Here is an 18,678-nt window from a genome sequence, read left to right as displayed (position 1 = left end):
CTGACTCGTTGACCGCCTTTAGTTGTCAGAGCTATCCCGACTTTACTCACGAAGCTTCCAATCTGCCTTAATACTGATGGTAATCCCCCCAAAAATGTCTTAGGAAACCACTAATACTCTGCAGAATGCCATTAATTGGTTCAGAATGGACATGTGATTCTAGGCAGGCCAATCAGTGCCAAACACCTGAAACTGAAGCATCCAGAAGCAACTTTATTTCCTATGGATTTGAACCTGAGAGGAGGTGGAGAATGAAGCCAAAACTCAGAAGAGAGCTGAATCAAGCAGAAAGAAAAATCAAGAAGACATTTTATGATATGAGTCTGTGCTGTACCCTAGAATTTTCACATACTTGAGCAAATAAATCTCACTGCTTTGCTTCTGCAATTAAGTTATCTGTCAGTAAACCAAAAGAATGTTATTTTTTAACCCAAATTAGAACACAATCAAGTTTCTATAAAGACATACCACTTGTAAGTAGAGGACAGTTCAGTTCAGCTCAGTCGTGTCCCACTCTTTGCAATCCCATGAATAGCAGCACGCCAGGCCTCCCTGTCCTTCACTGACTCCCGGATTTCACTCAAACTCATGTCCATCGAGTCGGTGATACCATCCAGCCATCTCATCCTCTGTCGTCCCCTTTTCCTCCTGCCCCCAATACCTCCCAGCATCAGAGTCTTTTCCAATGAGTCAACTCTGCATGAGGTGGCCAAAGTACTGGAGTTTCAGCTTTAGCATCATTCCTTCCAAAGAACACTCACGACTGATCTCCTTTAGGATGGACTGGTTGGATCTCCTTGCAGTCCAAGGGACTCTCAAGACTCTTCTCCAATACCACAGTTCAAAAGCATCAATTCTTCACTGCTCAGCTTTCTTCACAGTCCAACTCTCACATCCATACATGACCACAGGAAAAACCATAACCTTGACTAGACAGACCTTTGTTGGCAGATTAATGTCTCTGCTTTTGAATATGCTATCTAGGTTGGTCATAACATTCCTTCCAAGGAGTAAGCATCTTTTAATTTCATGGCTGCAGTCACCATCTGCAGTGATTTTGGAGCCCAAAAAATAAAGTCTGACACTTTCCACTGTTTCCCCATCTATTTGACATGAAGTGATGGGACCAGATGCCATGATCTTCATTTTCTGAATGCTGAGCTTTAAGCCAACTTTTTCACTCTCCTCTTTCACTTTCATCAAGAGGCTTTTTAGTTCCTCTTCACTTTCTCCCATAAGGGTGGTGTCATCTGCATATCTGAAGTTATTGATATTTCTCCCAGCAATCTTGATTCCAGCTTGTGTTTCTTCCAGCCCAGCGTTTCTCATGATGTACTCTGCATACAAGTTAAATAAGCAGGGGGACAATATACAGCCTTGATGTACTCCTTTTCCTATTTGGAACCAGTCTGTTGTTCCATGTCCAGTTCTAACTGTTGCTTCCTGACCTGCATACAGATTTCTCAAGAGGCAGGTCAGGTGGTCTGGTATTCCCATCTCTTTCAGAATTTTCCACAGTTTATTGTGATCCATACAGTCAAAGGCTTTGGCATAGTCAAGAAAGCAGAAATAGATGTTTTTCTGGAATTCTCTTGCTTTTTCATGATCCAGCAGATGTTGGCAATTTGATCTCTGATTCCTCTGCCTTTTCTAAAACCAGCTTGAACATCAGGGAGTTCACAGTTCACATATTGCTGAAGTCTGGCTTGGAGAATTTTGAGCATTACTTTACGAGCATGTGCTGCTGCTGCTGCTGCTGCTAAGTTGCTTCAGTCGTGTCTGACTCTGTGCGACCCCACAGACAGCCTTCTACCAGGCTCCTCTCTCTCTGGGATTCTCCAGGCAAGAACACTGGAGTGGGTTGCCATTTCCTTCTCCAATGCATGAAAGTGAAAAGTGAAAGTGAAGTCACTCAGTTGTGTCCAACTCTTAGCGACCTCATGAACTGCAGCCTACCAGGCTCCTCCGTCCATGGAATTTTCCAGGCAAGAGTACTGGAGTGGGGTGCCATTGCCTTCGTGATATGAGTGCAATTGTGCGGTATTTTTAGTATTCTTTGGCAAGTAGAGAAACATGTTAAAACTCAGTGTGATCAGCAAAATCTAGACTACCAAAAGATGTACAAGAAAATGACAGAGATTCAACAACAAAGTATTAGAGTGAGGGAAAAAGAAGGAAATTGTAAAAGATTTTTTAAAAAAAGATCAATCATTTTTCACATGTGATTCTTACATGAATCTTTATTCAAATGACATAAACAATATTTTGTCCTATATTTGTCCCAGTGTATGGGACAATTGGAAAATTGAACATGAGCTGATATTTCAGAAAATTCTAGAAAAGTCAAAATTGTGTGTAGGACAGGTATCAGTGATGCTTGGGAACTGGGTTGGGGTGGTGATGGAGGTTGAAAATTTGACTGCAAAGAGGCCCAGGGGAATTTTTTTTTTACCTTTTAATTAGAGAATAACCAATTAACAATATTGTGATAGTTTCAGGAAGACGGCAAAGGGACTCAACCACATATATACATGTATCCATTCTCCCCTAAACTCCTCTCCCATCCAGTCTGCCACATAACAGTGAGCAGAATTCCAAGGGGACTTTTTAGGTAATTATCATATTCTATGTCTTGATTGATGTGGTGATGTATATACTTGTTATACAAGAGATATAAAAGGCAGGCATGACTCCTGCATTTATGAATCTTACAGTTTGGAGGAGGAAATATAGGTAGCCTATTTGCATTTAAGAGAACTTTATGAACAAATAAGGTCAATAATCTATGCCTGTCAGTTATATGAAAGGGAAGGTGATTTCCCTGGGAATCACTTAGATCATTTTCTTCATTGCTTTCCCTGATCAGTACCTAATACCACCACTGTACCTCCATTCTCAAATGGAGTATTCCCTTACTCCAATTACAGTTAACAGATGAAACATACTGATAGCATCACTGTCTGTGAGCGGTATAGAATTGCCTAGTTATGTACTTTTTATCTTTTTTTGCTGTTCACCAATATACAGATATACATTATTTTTCATTAAGAAGGCACTTGGAATGGATATACAAAATATGGCAGTACTATCGTTCTTTGTTGTGTACTATGTTTTTTTAAAAAATAAGAGTCAGTGAGAAGGAAAGGGTGTGTTGAAGCATTTATCTTAAATAGGAACTAATGTGTTCTGGTTTGAGAGCCAAAGAAGACACTAAGTGACTTCACGACTTCTTTTATCTTTCATCATATTCTACTGTTACATAGAAGATTATAGGAAAAAAAAAAAGCTACTGAATACTATCCATATATAAAGACAGAGGGCATATATTTATGCCAAATAGTGCAGTAGGCAAAAGGACCGAGACTGAGCCATAGCTTTGATCTATTTGACATCCTGGTTATAAATTCATCCCTTAGCTTTTGGGGTTATAGAATGAATCCATGAAAAAAATCTTTTTAAATGGTTGCGTCTATATCAAAGCAGCTAAAAATAGTGTCCTAAAATGTGTTAATTCATATATCCTGTACATAGTCTATTTTTCTCTTAATCCTTATTTGAAATAAAGCATTTCAACTTGCCAGAAAAATAAACAATGCAGAAATTAAGTGATTTATGAGGTATCACTTTATTGTGGTCCTGGTTCTATACAAATATTTTCCTTCCCATACATTAGCATTTATTCTTTCAAAACAACCTTATGAGTAAAAATTTTCTAAAATATTTTTTGTATGTATAAACCTAGAGAAAGAAAACTATGGGACTTCCCTGGTGGTCCAGTGGTTAGGACTTGTCACTGACACTGCTCAGTCTCTGGCATGGGTTCAATCCTTGCCTCTAGGAACTAAGATCCCATAAAAATGAAACAGGGCAACATCATTATCAACAACAGAAAACAACGTCTAAGAAAACAGTAGAAAGGCAAGTGACAATGAAAATATGACAATCCAAAACCTATGGGATGTAACAAAAGAAGTTATAAGTAGGAAGTCTATAGCAATACAATCCTACCTCAAGAAACCAAAAAATCTCAAATAAACAACCTATCATTAAACCTAAAGCAGCTAGAGACAGAAGAACAAACAAAACCCAAAGTTAGTAAAAGGAAAGTGGTCATAGAGATCAGAGCAGAAATAAATGATAAAGAGATGAAGAAACAATAGCAAAGAATAATGAAACTAAAAGCTGGTTCTCTGAAGTTCTAAAATCAAAACTGATAAACCTTTAGCCAAAATCATTAAGAAGGAAAGGGAGAGGACTCAAATCAATAAAATTAGAAGCTACAAAGGAGAAGCTATAACAAGCACGCCAGAAATACAAAGGACCATAAGTCAGTCAGTTCAGTTCAGTCGCTCAGTCCTGTCCGACTCTTTGCGACCCCATGAATCGCAGCACACCAGGCCTCCCTGTCCATCACCAACACCCAGAGTTCACTCAGACTCACGTCCATTGAGTCCGTGATGCCATTCAGCCATCTCATCCTCTGTCGTCCCCTTCTCCTCCTGCCTCCAATCCCTCCCAGCATCAGAGTCTTTTCCAATGAGTCAACTCTTAGCATGTGGTGGCCAAAGGACTGGATTTTCAGCCTTAGCATCATTCCTTCCAAAGAAATCCCAGAGCTGATCTCCTTCAGAATGAACTGGTTGGATCTCCTTGCAGCCCAAGGGATTCTCAAGAGTCTTCTCCAACACCACACTTCAAAAGCATCAATTCTTCACTGCTCAGCCTTCTTCACAGTCCAACTCTCACATCCATACATGACCACAGGAAAAACCATAGCCTTGACTAGACGGACCTTAGTCGGCAAAGTAATGTCTCTGCTTTTGAATATGCTATCTAGGTTGGTCATAACTTTCCTTCCAAGCAGTAAGCATCTTTTAATTTCATGGCTGCAATCACCATCTGCAGTGATTATGGAGCCCCCCAAAAATAAATTCTGACACTGTTTCCACTGTTTCCCCATCTATTTCCCATGAAGTAATGGGCCCGGATGCCATGATCTTTGTTTTCTGAATGTTGAGCCTTAAGCCAACTTTATCATTCTCCTCTTTCACTTTCATTAAGAGGCTTTTTAGCTCCTCTTCATTTTCTGCCATGAGATTATTGATATTTCTCCCGGAAATCTTGATTCCAGCTTGTGTTTCTTCCAGCCCAGCGTTTCTCATGATGTACTCTGCATAGAAGTTAAATAAGCAGGGTGACAATATACAGCCTTGAGCACTCCTTTTCCTATTTGGAACCAGTCTGTTGTTCCATGTTCAGCTCTAACTGTTGCTTCCTGACCTGCACACAGATTTCTCAAGAGGCAGGTCAGGTGGTGTGGTATTCCCATCTCTTTCAGAGTTTTTCACAGTTTATTGTGATCCACACAGTCAAAGGCTTTGTCATAGTCAATAAAGCAGAAATAGATGTTTTTCTGGAATTCTCTTGCTCTTTCCATGATCCAGCGGATGTTGGCAATTTGATCTCTGGTTCCTCTGCCTTTTCTAAAACCAGCTTGAACATCTGGAAGTTCACGGTTCACATATTGCTGAAGCCTGGTTTGGAGAATTTTGAGCATTACTTTGCTAGCATGTGAGATGAATGCAATTGTGCAGTAGTCTGAGCATTCTTTGGCATTGCATTTTTTTGGGATTGGAATGAAAACTGACCTTTTCCAGTCCTGTGGCAACTGCTGAGTTTTCCAAATTTGCTGGCATATTGAGTGCAGCACTTTCACAGCATCATCTTTCGGGATTTGAAATAGCTCCACTGGAATTCCATCACCTCCACTAGCTTTTTCGTAGTGATGCTTTCTAAGGCCCACTTGAACTCATATTCCAGGATGTCTGGCTCTAGGTGAGTGATCACACCATCGTGATGATCCAGGTCGTGAAGATCTTTTTTGTCCAGTTCTTCTGTGTATTCTTGCCACCCCTTCTTAATATCTTCTGCTTCTGTTAGGTCCATACCATTTCTGTCCTTTATGGAGCCCATCTTTGCATGAAATGTTCCCTTGGTATCTCTAATTTTCTTGAAGAGATCTCTAGTCTTTCCCATTCTGCTGTTTTCCTCTATTTCTTTGCATTGATCACTGAGGAAGGCTTTCTTATCTCTCCTTGCTATTCTTTGGAACTCTGCATTCAGATGCTTATATCTTTCCTTTTCTCCTTGGCTTTTTCCTTCTCTTCTTTTCACAGCTATTTGTAAAGCCTTCCCAGACAGCCATTTTGCTTTTTTGCATTTCTTTTCCATGAGGATGGTCTTGATCCGTCTCCTGTACAATGTCACGAACCTCATTCCATAGTTCATCAGGCACTCTATCTATCAGATCTAGGCCCTTAAATCTATTTCTCACTTCCACTGTATAATCATAAGGGATTTGATTGAGGTCATATTTTAATGGTCTAGCGGTTTTCCCTACTTTCCTCCATTTAAGTCTAAATTTGGCAATAAGGAGTCCATGATCTGAGCCACAGTCAGCTCCCGGTCTTTGGTTTTGTTTTTTTTTTTTTTTTTTTTCCCTGACTGTATAGAGCTTCTCCATCTTTGGCTGCAAAGAATATAATCAATCTGATTTCAGTGTTGACCATCTGGTGATGTCCATGTGTAGAGTCTTCTCTTGTGTTGTTGGAAGAGGGTGTGTGCTATGACCAGTGCATTGTCTTGGCAAAACTCTATTAGTCTTTGCCCTGCTTCATTCCGTATTTGCCAAATTTGCCTGTTACTCCAGGTGTTTCTTGACTTCCTAGTTTTGCATTCCAGTCCCCTATCATGAAAAGGACATCATTTTTGGCTGTTAGTTCTAAAAGCTCTTGTAGGTCTTCATAGAAGAGGCTACTGCAAATAACTGTACACCAATAAAATGGACAACCTAGAAGAAATAGGTAAATTCTTAGAAACGTACAACCTTTCTGACTGAAAGGTTGAAACAGGAAGAAATAGAAAATATGAACAGACACAAGTACTTAAATTGAAACTGATTGAAAATCTTCCCACAGTCTTTCTCCAAGTCTGCCTGTGTGTCTATTCTCTCGTAACCTTTTCCCCCCAATAACCAGTTTACTTATTTCACCAAAACAAAACAAAATGAAAAGTTTTCCAACAAACAAAAGTCCAGGACCAGATGACTTCACAGGAGAATTCTACGAAACGTTTAAAGAAGAGCTAACACCTATCCTTCTCAGACTCTCCCAAAAATTGCAGAGGGAGGAACCCTCACAAATTCATTCTGCAAGGCCACCATCACCTTCACCTTTGGCCAACAAAACCAACGATATCACACACAATAAAATGATACTACAGAACAGTATCACTGACAAACATAGGTGCAAAAATCTCAACCAAATCTTGAAACAACCAAACAATATACTAAAAGGATCATACAAGATGATCAAGTGAAATTTACCACAGGGATGCAAGGATTATTCTATATACCTGAATCAATCTATGTGATACACCATATTAACAAATTAAAGATTAAAAACCATATGATAATCTCAATAGATGTGGAAAAAGCTATTCAACAAAATTCAGCATGCATTTATGATAAAAACTCTCCAGGAAGTGAACATAGAAGGAACATACCTCAACATAATAAAGGCCATATATGAGAAACCCACAGCAAATATTCTTAATGGTGAAAAACTGAAAGCATTTCCTCTAAAATCAGGAACTAGATAAGGATATCCACTCTCACCACTATTATTCAGCATGGCTTTGGAAGTCCTAGCCATGGCAATCAGAGAAGAAAAAGAAATAAAATGAATCCAAATGGGAGAAGAAGTAAAACTGTTCCTGTTTGCATATGCCACGCATGCCACACATAGAAAATCCTAAAGACGGTACTAAAATATGTTAGAGATCATCAAAGAATTTAGTAAAGTTGCAAGATACTTAATACACAGAAATTTTTTTTTACATTCCTATACACTAACAATAAAAGATCAGAAAGAAAAATCAAGAAAAAAACCCATTTATCATCACATCAAAAAGAATAAAATACCCAGGAATAAACCTACCTAAACAAAGATCATGGCATCCAGTCTCATCACTTCATGAGAAATACATGGGGAAACAGTGGAAACAGTGTCAGACTTTATTTTGGGGGACTCCAAAATCACTGCAGATGGTGACTGCAGCCATGAAATTAAAAGACACTTACTCCTTGGAAGGAAAGTTATGACCAACCTAGATAACGTATTCAAAAGCAGAGACATTACTTTGCCGACTAAGGTCCGTCTAGTCAAGGCTATGGTTTTTCCTGTGGTCATGTATGGATGTGAGAGTTGGACTGTGAAGAAGGCTGAGCAGTGAAGAATTGATGCTTTTGAAGTGTGGTGTTGGAGAAGACTCTTGAGAGTCCCTTGGGCTGCAAGGAGATCCAACCAGTTCATTCTGAAGGAGATCAGCTCTGGGATTTCTTTGGAAGCAATGATGCTAAAGCTGAAACTCCAGTACTTTGGCCACCTCATGCTAAGAGTTGACTCATTGGAAAAGACTCTGACGCTGGGAGGGATTGGAGGCAGGAGGAGAAGGGGACGACAGAGGATGAGGTGGCTGGATGGCATCACGGACTTGATGGACGTGAGTCTGAGTGAACTCCGGGAGTTGGTGATGGACAGGGAGGCCTGGCGTGCTGCGATTCATGGGGTCACAAAGAGTCGGACATAACTGAGTGACTGAACTGAATGGAACTGAAAGGAGGCAAAAAGACCATGCTCAGAAAACTAAAAGGTACTGATGAAAGATATCAAAGATGACACAAACAGATGGAGAGATAAACCATATTCTTTGGTTAGAAGAATCAATATTGTGAAAATGACTATACTACCCAAAGCAATCTACAGATTCAGTGCAATCCCTATCAAATTACAAATGGCATTTTTCACAGTACCAGAGCAGAAAATTTTCCTAATTTGTATGGAAACACAAAAGGTCACAAATAGCCAAAGCAATCTTAAGGAAAATGGAGCTGGAAGAATCAGGCTCCCTGACTTCAGACTATACCACAAAACTATAGTCATAAAAACAGTATGGTACTGGACTTCCTTGGTGGTCTAGTGGTAAGGACTTCATGCTTGCACTGCAGGTGGCATGAATTGATCCCATGCCACCCATGGGGTACTAAGGCCCCACATGCTGCATAGCTAAAAAAAACAAAAACTAAAGAACAGTATGGGGCTAACACAAAAACAGAAATATAGATCAACTGAATGGGATAGAAAGTTCAGAGACAAACCCAAGCACCCACAGTCACCTAATTCATGATGAAGAAGGCAAGAATATACAATGGAGAAAACATAGTCTTTTCAATAAGTAGTGCTGGAAAAACTGAACTTCTACACTTACGCGAATGAAATTAGAGTTCTCCCTAACACAATACACAGAAATAAACTCAAAATGGATTAAAGACCTAAGTGTGAGAATGAATATTATAAAACTCTTAGGGGAAATCATAAGCAGAATACTCTTCGACATAAATCACAGCAAGATATCGTTTTTGATGCACCTCGTAGAGTAATGAAAATTTTTTTAAAAATAAGAAAACGGGACCTAATTAAACTTAAAACTTTTTACATGTTAAAGAAAACCAAAACAAAATGAAAAGACAACCTCAGAATGGGAGAAAATATTAGCAAACGAAGCAAGCAACAATGGAATTAATCTCCAAAATCTGAAAGCAGCTTAGGCAGTTAAATATAAAAACAAATAACCCAATCGAAATATAAGCAGAAGATTAAAATGCATGACATTTCTCCAAAGACATAAAGGTGGCCAAAAAACATGAAAAGATGCTCTAATTATTAGAAAAATGCAAATAAAAGCTACAACGAGCTATCACTTCACACCAGTCAGAATGGCCATTATTAACAAATCCACAAACAATAAATCCCTGAGAGGGTGTAGAAAAAAGGAAACCCACTTACACTATTGGTGGAAATATAAATTGGTGCAGTCACTATAGGAAACAGTATGGATGTTCCTTAAAAAAACTAAAAATAGAGCTGCCAGCTGACCCTGCAATCCCACTCCTGGCAATATATCCAGAGGAAACCATAGTTCAAAAAAATAGATGCATCCCAATGTTAATGCAGCACTATTTACAATAGCCAGAACATGGAAGCAACCTAAATGTCCATCAATAGACTAACGGATAAAGAAGAAGTGGTACATATGGAACATTTAATCAGCCATAAAAAAGAATGAAATAATGACTTTGCAGCAACATGGATAAACTCACTGAGTCACACTGAGAGATTGTTATACTGAGTGAAGTAAGTCAGACATAAAAAGACAAATATCATAGGATATTACTTATGTGTGGAATCTAAAAAAAGGGATACAAATGAACTTATCTACAAAACAGAAATAGAATTATAGGTGTAGAACACAAACTTATGATTACCAGGCGATAAGGAGGAGAGAGATAAATTGGGAGCTTGGGGTTAACATATACACACTACCATATTCATGGCATCTGGCCCCATCACTTCACGGCAAATAGATGGGGAAATAGTGGAAAGAGTGACAGACTTTACTTTTGGGGGTTCCAAAATCACTGCAGATGGTGACTGCAGCCATGAAATTAAAAGACACTTACTCCTTGAAAGAGAAGTTATGACCAACCTAGATAGCATATTCAAAAGCAGAGACATTACTTTGCCAACAAAGGTCTGTCTAGTCAAGGCTATGGTTTTTCCTGTGGTCATGTATGGACGTGAGAGTTGGACTGTGAAGAAGGCTGAGCGCCAAAGAATTGATGCTTTCGAACTGTGGTGTTGGAGAAGACTCTTGAGAGTCCCTTGGACTGCAAGGAGATCCAACTAGTCCATTCTGAAGGAGATCAGCCCTGGGATTTCTTTGGAAGCAATGATGCTAAAGCTGAAACTCCAGTATTTTGGCCACCTCATGCAAAGAGTTGACTCATTGGAAAAGAGTATGATGCTGGGAGGGATTGGGGGCAGGAGGAGAAGGGGACGACAGAGGATGAGATGGCTGGATGGCATCACGGACTCGATGGACGTGAGTCTGGGTGTACTCCGGGAGTTGGTGATGGACAGGGAGGCCTGGCATGCTGCAATTCATGGGGTCGCAGAGTTGGACACGACTGAGCGACTGAACTGAACTGAACTGAACTGATATATAAAATAGATAACTAATAATGACCTACTGTGTAGCACAGGGAACTCTGCTCAGTACTTTGTAATGAACTATATGGGAAAAGAATCTAAAAATGAGTGGATAGGTGTTTATGTATAAATGATTTCCTTTGCTATACACCTGAAACTATCATGACATTGTAAATCAACTATATTCCAATAAGGAAAAAAATGAAAAAGAAAATGGTAGAAATTGGATGATAAAACAGGACTTTCTATTTCGGAGCTTTAGTAAAGTCCACAAGAACTTCTGGTGTTTTCAAGAGGCCCTGCAGTGCAGAAATATGTAACATGTGCTGTGCTCTCTTACATCCTAAAGCAGTGTGCTGTGAGCTGTGCTGGCCTCACTCAGTCATGTCTGACTCTGTGACCCCATCGATGATAGCCTACTAGGCTTCTCTGTCCCTGGGATTCTCCAGGCAAGAATACTGGAGTGGGTTGCCATTTCCTTCTGCAGGGGAATGTTGACAATCGAGGGATCAAACTTGAGTTTCCTATGTCTCCTGCATTGCAGGCGGGAATTCACCCACTGAACCATCAAGAATGCCATTAAAAGCAGTGTGCCTGAGCAGATCAATTACAGCCTGACACAAGCTCTCATCCACTCCAGGGCTCAGACCACAAGAGTAGCCACTATCTATCTGAAAACTCCTCCTTATGACAACAGAGGGAAAGGAAAACATAGTGAACCCATGGTTTTGGATGAATGGCACAGAAAATCACAAGTGCGTGCAGGCAGCTTGTGTTTAGGTATGTTCTTATGTGCATTTTCACAGCCTTAAGCATAGATGGATGTTGTGTTTTTGTTACACTATATACTTCCCAAACTTGATATTTTGGAAAGTTGACATATATTGGAAATGGTTTGGAAATGGTTTCTTAAAAGGAGAACCACTGTTAAACTGATGTATTTGCCCTTTTAAACATTGCAGCCTTGGATAATACATTTAGTTGATTTGTTATTCAGTTTTGCCATCTGTGTAATAAAACAATGCTATATGCTTTATCTAGACATCACAGCATTGTATTGTTGAAAAAGTAAGAGACTTTCCTGGTGGTCCAGTGACTAAGTTTCCATGCTTTCACTGCAAGGGGTGCAGGTTTCATCCGTGGTAGGGAAGCAGTCTATAAAAAGTAATAATAATAATAAATAAATAAAAATGAAGGTTGTATCAGAACTACTAAGGGGTACATAATTATATATCAGCTGAAGTCCTTAGGGCACACCCAACAATAATCAAGTTTTACTAGTCTAGAAAGCATATTTTTAATAAATAAATAAAGGTAGTCCACAGACTCCAAGGAAGGGATTTCAAAGAAGAAAGCTCATGAAAGTAGTCAGTTGATCTATTTTCCTCCTCCACCCAAATTCTGGTAGTGGCGCTTTCCCTCTCCTATCCCATTCTGAATATCACCTGTGTATAGTTACCAGAATTTCAACCATGTTCTCAGCCATCAAAAATAGGGTTGTCTACATAGGGTAGTTTGAACACGACTTAGCAAATTCTTCTGCTTTGGTTAGGTATCACTTCTTTGGAAAATCCATAGGCAACAAATGGGCAGTTACTGACAGCCTTCACAACTCAGCACAGAGCAGATGAGTTGACATGACTGTGTAGTAAAGTCAGGTGAGGCAGCGATTCCTAGAAAGGCGTACATGATCTGAAATAGTCTCAGACATTTCCTTGGCCCCCACACTGCTCTGCTCACTGGCGCTGACAGTGTTGGTGTCCCTTAATGCTGAGTCGGTTCCTCTCTGGTTTTCCTCACAGATCCACTCCCTCATCTCTAGCCTTTCAGAGACCTCCTCCAAGATTGAGCCCTATTCATTTCTTGAATATCTCTCAAGCCATTCATTGCAGCATAAACTTTATACTTTGCTTCTTACAGACCTGGACTTTTGATTTGAAAGGGGCTTCTTGTCTCTAAGGATAATATACGGCTCATAAAAATTAAAAGTGCTGACTTTCAGTTGTGTTTTATTTTATTTTTACCATTGTGAAGTTTCAAGAGCATATTTTCAAAGGGAAAAAAATTAAACTGTTTTTCATTTATGACTTAACTGACCACAGTCTTTGACACAGTCTTTACAGTCTCAAGATGGCCATCTTTAACTAAGTTGAGAGGAGGGTGATGTGTATGAGGAAACAAAAAAATAAATTGTTCTTGAGAATTATACAGGTATAAAAAAAAACTCAAAAGTGGCATTTAGAATATGGAAATAAAAGTAAATATGTTTGAAAGTCTACTAAGTTTAGAGGAAATGTGTTGTTAAAGAAACTATCTGCCTGGACTAAGAAAGACCTTGAGCCTTAAAATATTATCAAGCTCCTACAGTTTCCCCAACGGGAAGCCCTGCTGTCTTACCTTTTTGATTTATAGGTTTTGGGGCTGGGAAGAGCCACATCTCACCCTGTTGGAAAGAACTGTGCGTGTCATGCAAATCTATAAATTCCTGACAAGAAACCTAGATATATAATAGGAATAACTTCATTAATGTGGAAACTGCATATCTCAAATTGAAACTTGAACCTGCTATCTTTTAATTAAAATTACATACCTGGTCTCAGGACTTAATGAATCTTAGACTAATGGAGCTTTAGTTCAGTTCAGTTCAATTGCTCAGTCATGTCCGACTCCTTGTGACCCCATGAATCACAGCACACCAGACCTCCCTGTCCATCACCAACTCCCGGAGTTCACCCAAACTCATGTCCATCAAGTAGATGATGCCATCCAGCCATCTCATCCTCTGTCGTCCCCTTCTCCTGCCCCCAATCCCTCCCAGCATCAGGGTCTTTTCCAAAGAGTCAACTCTTCGCATGAGGTGGCCAAAGTATTGGAGTTTCAGCTTTAGCATCAGTCCTTCCATGAACACCTAGGACTGATCTCCTTCAGAATGGACTTGTTGGATCTCCTTGCAGTCCAAGGGACTCTCAAGAGTCTTCTCCAACACCACAGTTCAAAAGCATCAATTCTTCAGTGCTCAGCCTTCCTCACAGTCCAACTCTCACATCCTTACATGACCACTAGAAAAATCAGCCTTGACTAGATGGACCTTTGTTGGCAGAGTAATGTCTCTGCTTTTGAATATGCTATCTAGGTTGGTCATAACTTTTCTTCCAAGGAGTAAGCGTCTTTTAATTTCATGGCTGCAATCACCATCTGCAGTGATCTTGGAGCCAAAAAAATAAAGTCAGCCACTGTTTCCCCATCTATTTGTCATGAAGTATTGGAACCAGATGCCATGATTGTAGTTTTCTGAATGTTGAGCTTTAAGCCAACTTTTTCACTCTCCTCTTTCACTTTCATCAAGAGGCTTTTCAGTTCCTCTTCACTTTCTGCCGTAAGGATGGTGTCATCTGCATATCTGAGTTTTTTGATATTTCTCCCAGCAATCTTGATTCCAGCTTGTGCTTCTTCCAGCCCAGCGTTTCTCATGATGTACTCTGCATAGAAGTTAAATAAGCAGGGTGACAATATACAGCCTTGAGCACTCCTTTTCCTATTTGGAACCAGTCTGTTGTTCCATGTCCAGTTCTAACTGTTGCTTCCTGACCTGCATACAGATTTCTCAAGAGGCAGGTCAGGTGTTCTGGTATTCCCATCTCTTTCAGAATTTTCCACAGTTTATTGTGATCCACACAGTCAAAGGCTTTGGCATAGTCAAGAAAGCAGAAATAGATGTTTTTCTGGAACTCTCTTGCTTTTTCCATGATCCAGCAGATGTTGGCATTTTGATCTCTGGTTCCTCTGCCTTTTCTAAAGCCAGCTTGAACATTTCAAAGTTCACGGTTCACGTATTGCTGAAGCCTGGCTTGGAGAATTTTGAGCATTACTGTACCAGCGTGTGAGATGAGTGCATTTGTGCGGTAGTTTGAGCGTTCTTCGGCATTGCCTTTCTTTGGGATTGGAATGAAAACTGACCTTTTCCAGTCCTGTGGCAACTGCTGAGTTTTCCAATTTTGCTGCGAGTGCAGCACTTTCACAGCATCATCTTTCGGGATTTGAAATAGCTCAACTGGAATTCCATCACGTCCACTAGCTTTGTTCATAGTGATGCTTTCTAAGGCTCACATTCCAGGATGTCTGGCTCTAGGTGAGTGATCACACCATCGTGATTATCTGGGTCGCGAAGATCTTTTTTGTACAGTTCTGTGTATTCTTGCCACTTCTTCTTAATATCTTCTGCTTCTGTTAGGTCCATACCATTTCTGTCCTTTATTGTGCCCATCTTTGCATGAAATATTCCCTTGGTATCTCTAATTTTCTTGAAGAGATCTCTAGCCTTTCCCATTCTGTTGTTTTCCTCTATTTCTTTGCATTGATCACTGAGGAAGGCTTTCTCATCTCTCCTTGCTATTCTTTGGGACTCTGCATTCAGATGCTTATATCTTTCTTTTTCTCCTTTGCTTTTCGCTTCTCTTCTTTTCACAGCTATTTGTGAGGCCTCCTCAGACAGCCATTTTGCCTGTTTGCATTTGTTTTTCTTGGGGATGGTCTTGATTCTTGTCTCCTTACAATGTCACGAACCTCTGTCCATAGTTCATCAGGCACTCTGTCTATCAGATCTAATGAAGCTTAGTGAGGGTCAAAACGGAAGGAATTCAGGTATTTGAGAGGCAAAGTGGTAGGTAAGAAGCAGATTTATTTAGAGAGATACATATTCCATAAACAGAATACAGTCCATCTCAAAAGGCTTGAGTGTGGCCCTGAAATATGGGGTGGTTAGTTTTCATGCATTGGTTAATTTCACAGGCTAATAAGTGGAAAGATTATTCCAACTATTTTGGAGAAAGGGTGAGGATTTCCAAGATTTTGGCCACTTCCCATTTTCTGGCCTTTTATGGCTGGCCTTGGAAATATGTCACGGCTGGGTGTATCATTTAGTGTGCTGTGTCATTAGTATTACATGTGCCACTGTATTACAATGAGTATATAATGAAGCTTGAGGTCAGATGGAGGTCAACTCTTCCACCATCTTGGACCTAGTTGGTTCTAACCAGTTTTTTGATATCCCCAATGGCTATGCCATTCTTTTAAAGATTGTGCCCTGCCACCTTCCCTCTCATTTCAGTGAATATATTTCACAGTGGCATAAAATTTCAAATTTTACATTATTAGCTATCTTTAGTGATTAACAATGTCAATCAAGGAAATGCTTGAAAAAATGGGAATTGCTACTGTTACCTGAAAACTGGATTCACCTCTTGGTGAGTGTGAGGCATTAGGTAAAAGCAAGCCAAAGATCAAGAGAAAAAAAAGATATATTACTTGCAGCAAGTAAGGAGAACACTGGGGATCTTTCCCCTCACAGCAAAATTCAAGGGAGTTTTAGGCTAAGGGTACATGCATATTCATGAGGGGCCTTATCGGAGGAAAATTCAGCTTTGAATTGGGCCAGAGGTTGACAGACAAACTTTAATTGACTGAAGTCTGGAAGGTCAACATCATCATTCCATCCTCCACCTCAGTACCGGCCGTAGCTTCTGCATAACTCAAAGCTATATTATTATTTAGGAATATTATTAATATTAATATCATTTAGCTATATTATTATTGAGGAACCAGGACCTTGTTCAAGCCTGCATTATTGTGTCTTGACTATTGTGTCTTATTTTCTGCTTTCCTTCCCTTAAGATCATTAATTATGTGACATGTTCACAGGCAAGCATTGTGGCCAGGCTTAGATCACAAAATGACTTAGAGCAAAATGGATTCTTCTGTCATGAAAGCCAGGGACCCTGTACCCTGTCTGCCTTGTGGCTCAAACAGTAAAGAATCTGCCTGCAATGCGGGAAACCTGGGTTCAATCCCTGTGTCAGTAAGATCCCCTGGAGAAGAAAATGGCAACCCACTCCAGGATTCTTACATGGGAAATCCTATGGACAGACTGGTGGGCTACAGTCTATGGGTCCCAAAGAGTTAGACATAACTGAGCGACTAACATTTTCACTTTCTTTTCTTTAAATTTATCCGAAGCCACCTTGCTGAGTAAACTGATGCTGCCAATGTTTTGATGTTCTATTCTTGAAGCAAAAAGCTGTGATATTAGAGGGTTATTCTAGCATAGAACTTATTTTTAAAAAAGATGCTAGGCTCTGAAGCAGAAAGCTCTGATTTAATTGCATGTTATTTAACAATCATTTTATGTAAATAAAAAAGGAAATCGCAATGTAAAAAAGAAGACTCAAAATAATAGTTTATGTGAACATTTTAAATTAATAGTTACCATGGTATAAAACTTCCTTTTCCCTTTAGCACTTTACAGCAGTGGTTATGCATAATTTAAAAATAACATTAAAGGGCATTCAGCTGCAAATCTGAGTAAGACTGTTTCCTTTTAAGCTAGATCATGCACACAGTAAGCACCAAAGCATCTAAAAGAAAAATCAGTATCACGTTAAGGAACTGTTGACTGAAACTGTCCACCTTAGCCAGATATGATGATAACTGCTTGCCTGAGCTTTCTCACAACAGGAGGTTCAGATAAAGAATGTAGCACCAACATTGGAAACTAACCAGGAGAATTTGAGAGGGGCTGAAAGGAAGGAGGAGATATCAGTCTAGAATTGTTGTTCAGTTGACAAGTCAGGTATGTCTTATGAAAATAGCTGGAAAGAATTCAGGAGGTGCACAAAGGAGTAGGTAGGAGATGCCAGCCCCATCAGCCTCCCAGAAGCCCTCACGCTGGAATCCATATTGGTTGAGAGATGTGCATGTCACTAGGAAAGACCCCGAGCCAGACCAAATTTGGCAACAAGCAAGGTGATTGGCTAAAGACAGCTTGGAAAGCTAACCCTATTACCTTGAAACCTGAGACTGCAGGCCGCATGGCAGAGCGTCTCTCCTGGGCTCCCTTACCTTATTTGCTCTCTGCCAAGGTGCCCCTTCCCAACAGTCTTTTGCTTTGTCAGTACGTGTGACTTCACAGTTCATTTCTAAGTGTTAGACAGGAGCTTAGTCTTGTGCTCTCAGAGAAGGCGATGGCACCTCACTCCAGTACTCTTGCCTGGAAAATCCCATGGATGGAGGAGCCTGATAGGCTGCAGTCCATGGGGTAATGAAGAGTCGGACACAACTGAACGACTTCACTTTCACTTTTCACTTTCATGCATTGGAGAAGGAAATGGCAACTCACTCCAGTGTTCTTGCCTGGAGAATCCCAGGGACGGGGGAGCCTGGTGGGCTGCCGTCTCTGGGGTTGCACAGAGTTGGACACGACTGAAGAGACTTAGCAGCAGCAGCAGCAATCTTGTGCTCTGGAAGGGGTCATTTTTCCTACAACAATTATAGAGGAACAGATTACCTATGAATGCATTTTAAAAGTTTTTTATACTAAGAATAGTTAAACAGTATTTTTCACTAGCATACCTCATTACACTGAAAGGCAAAATTAAAAACTCTATATTTATTAGACAAGTAATTATCACATAATTTGGTATATATGCAACAGGCTTCATTAAGACAGCATTCTGTAAAACAGCTTTACCTGCAGGGTAAAGTAGGCTATGTAAATTAAACTGGTCTGGGTGTGAGA

Source organism: Budorcas taxicolor, chromosome 15 (assembly GCF_023091745.1).
Source record: "Budorcas taxicolor isolate Tak-1 chromosome 15, Takin1.1, whole genome shotgun sequence".
NCBI classification, from domain to species: domain Eukaryota; kingdom Metazoa; phylum Chordata; class Mammalia; order Artiodactyla; family Bovidae; genus Budorcas; species Budorcas taxicolor.
This window is presented reverse-complemented; position numbering follows the sequence as displayed.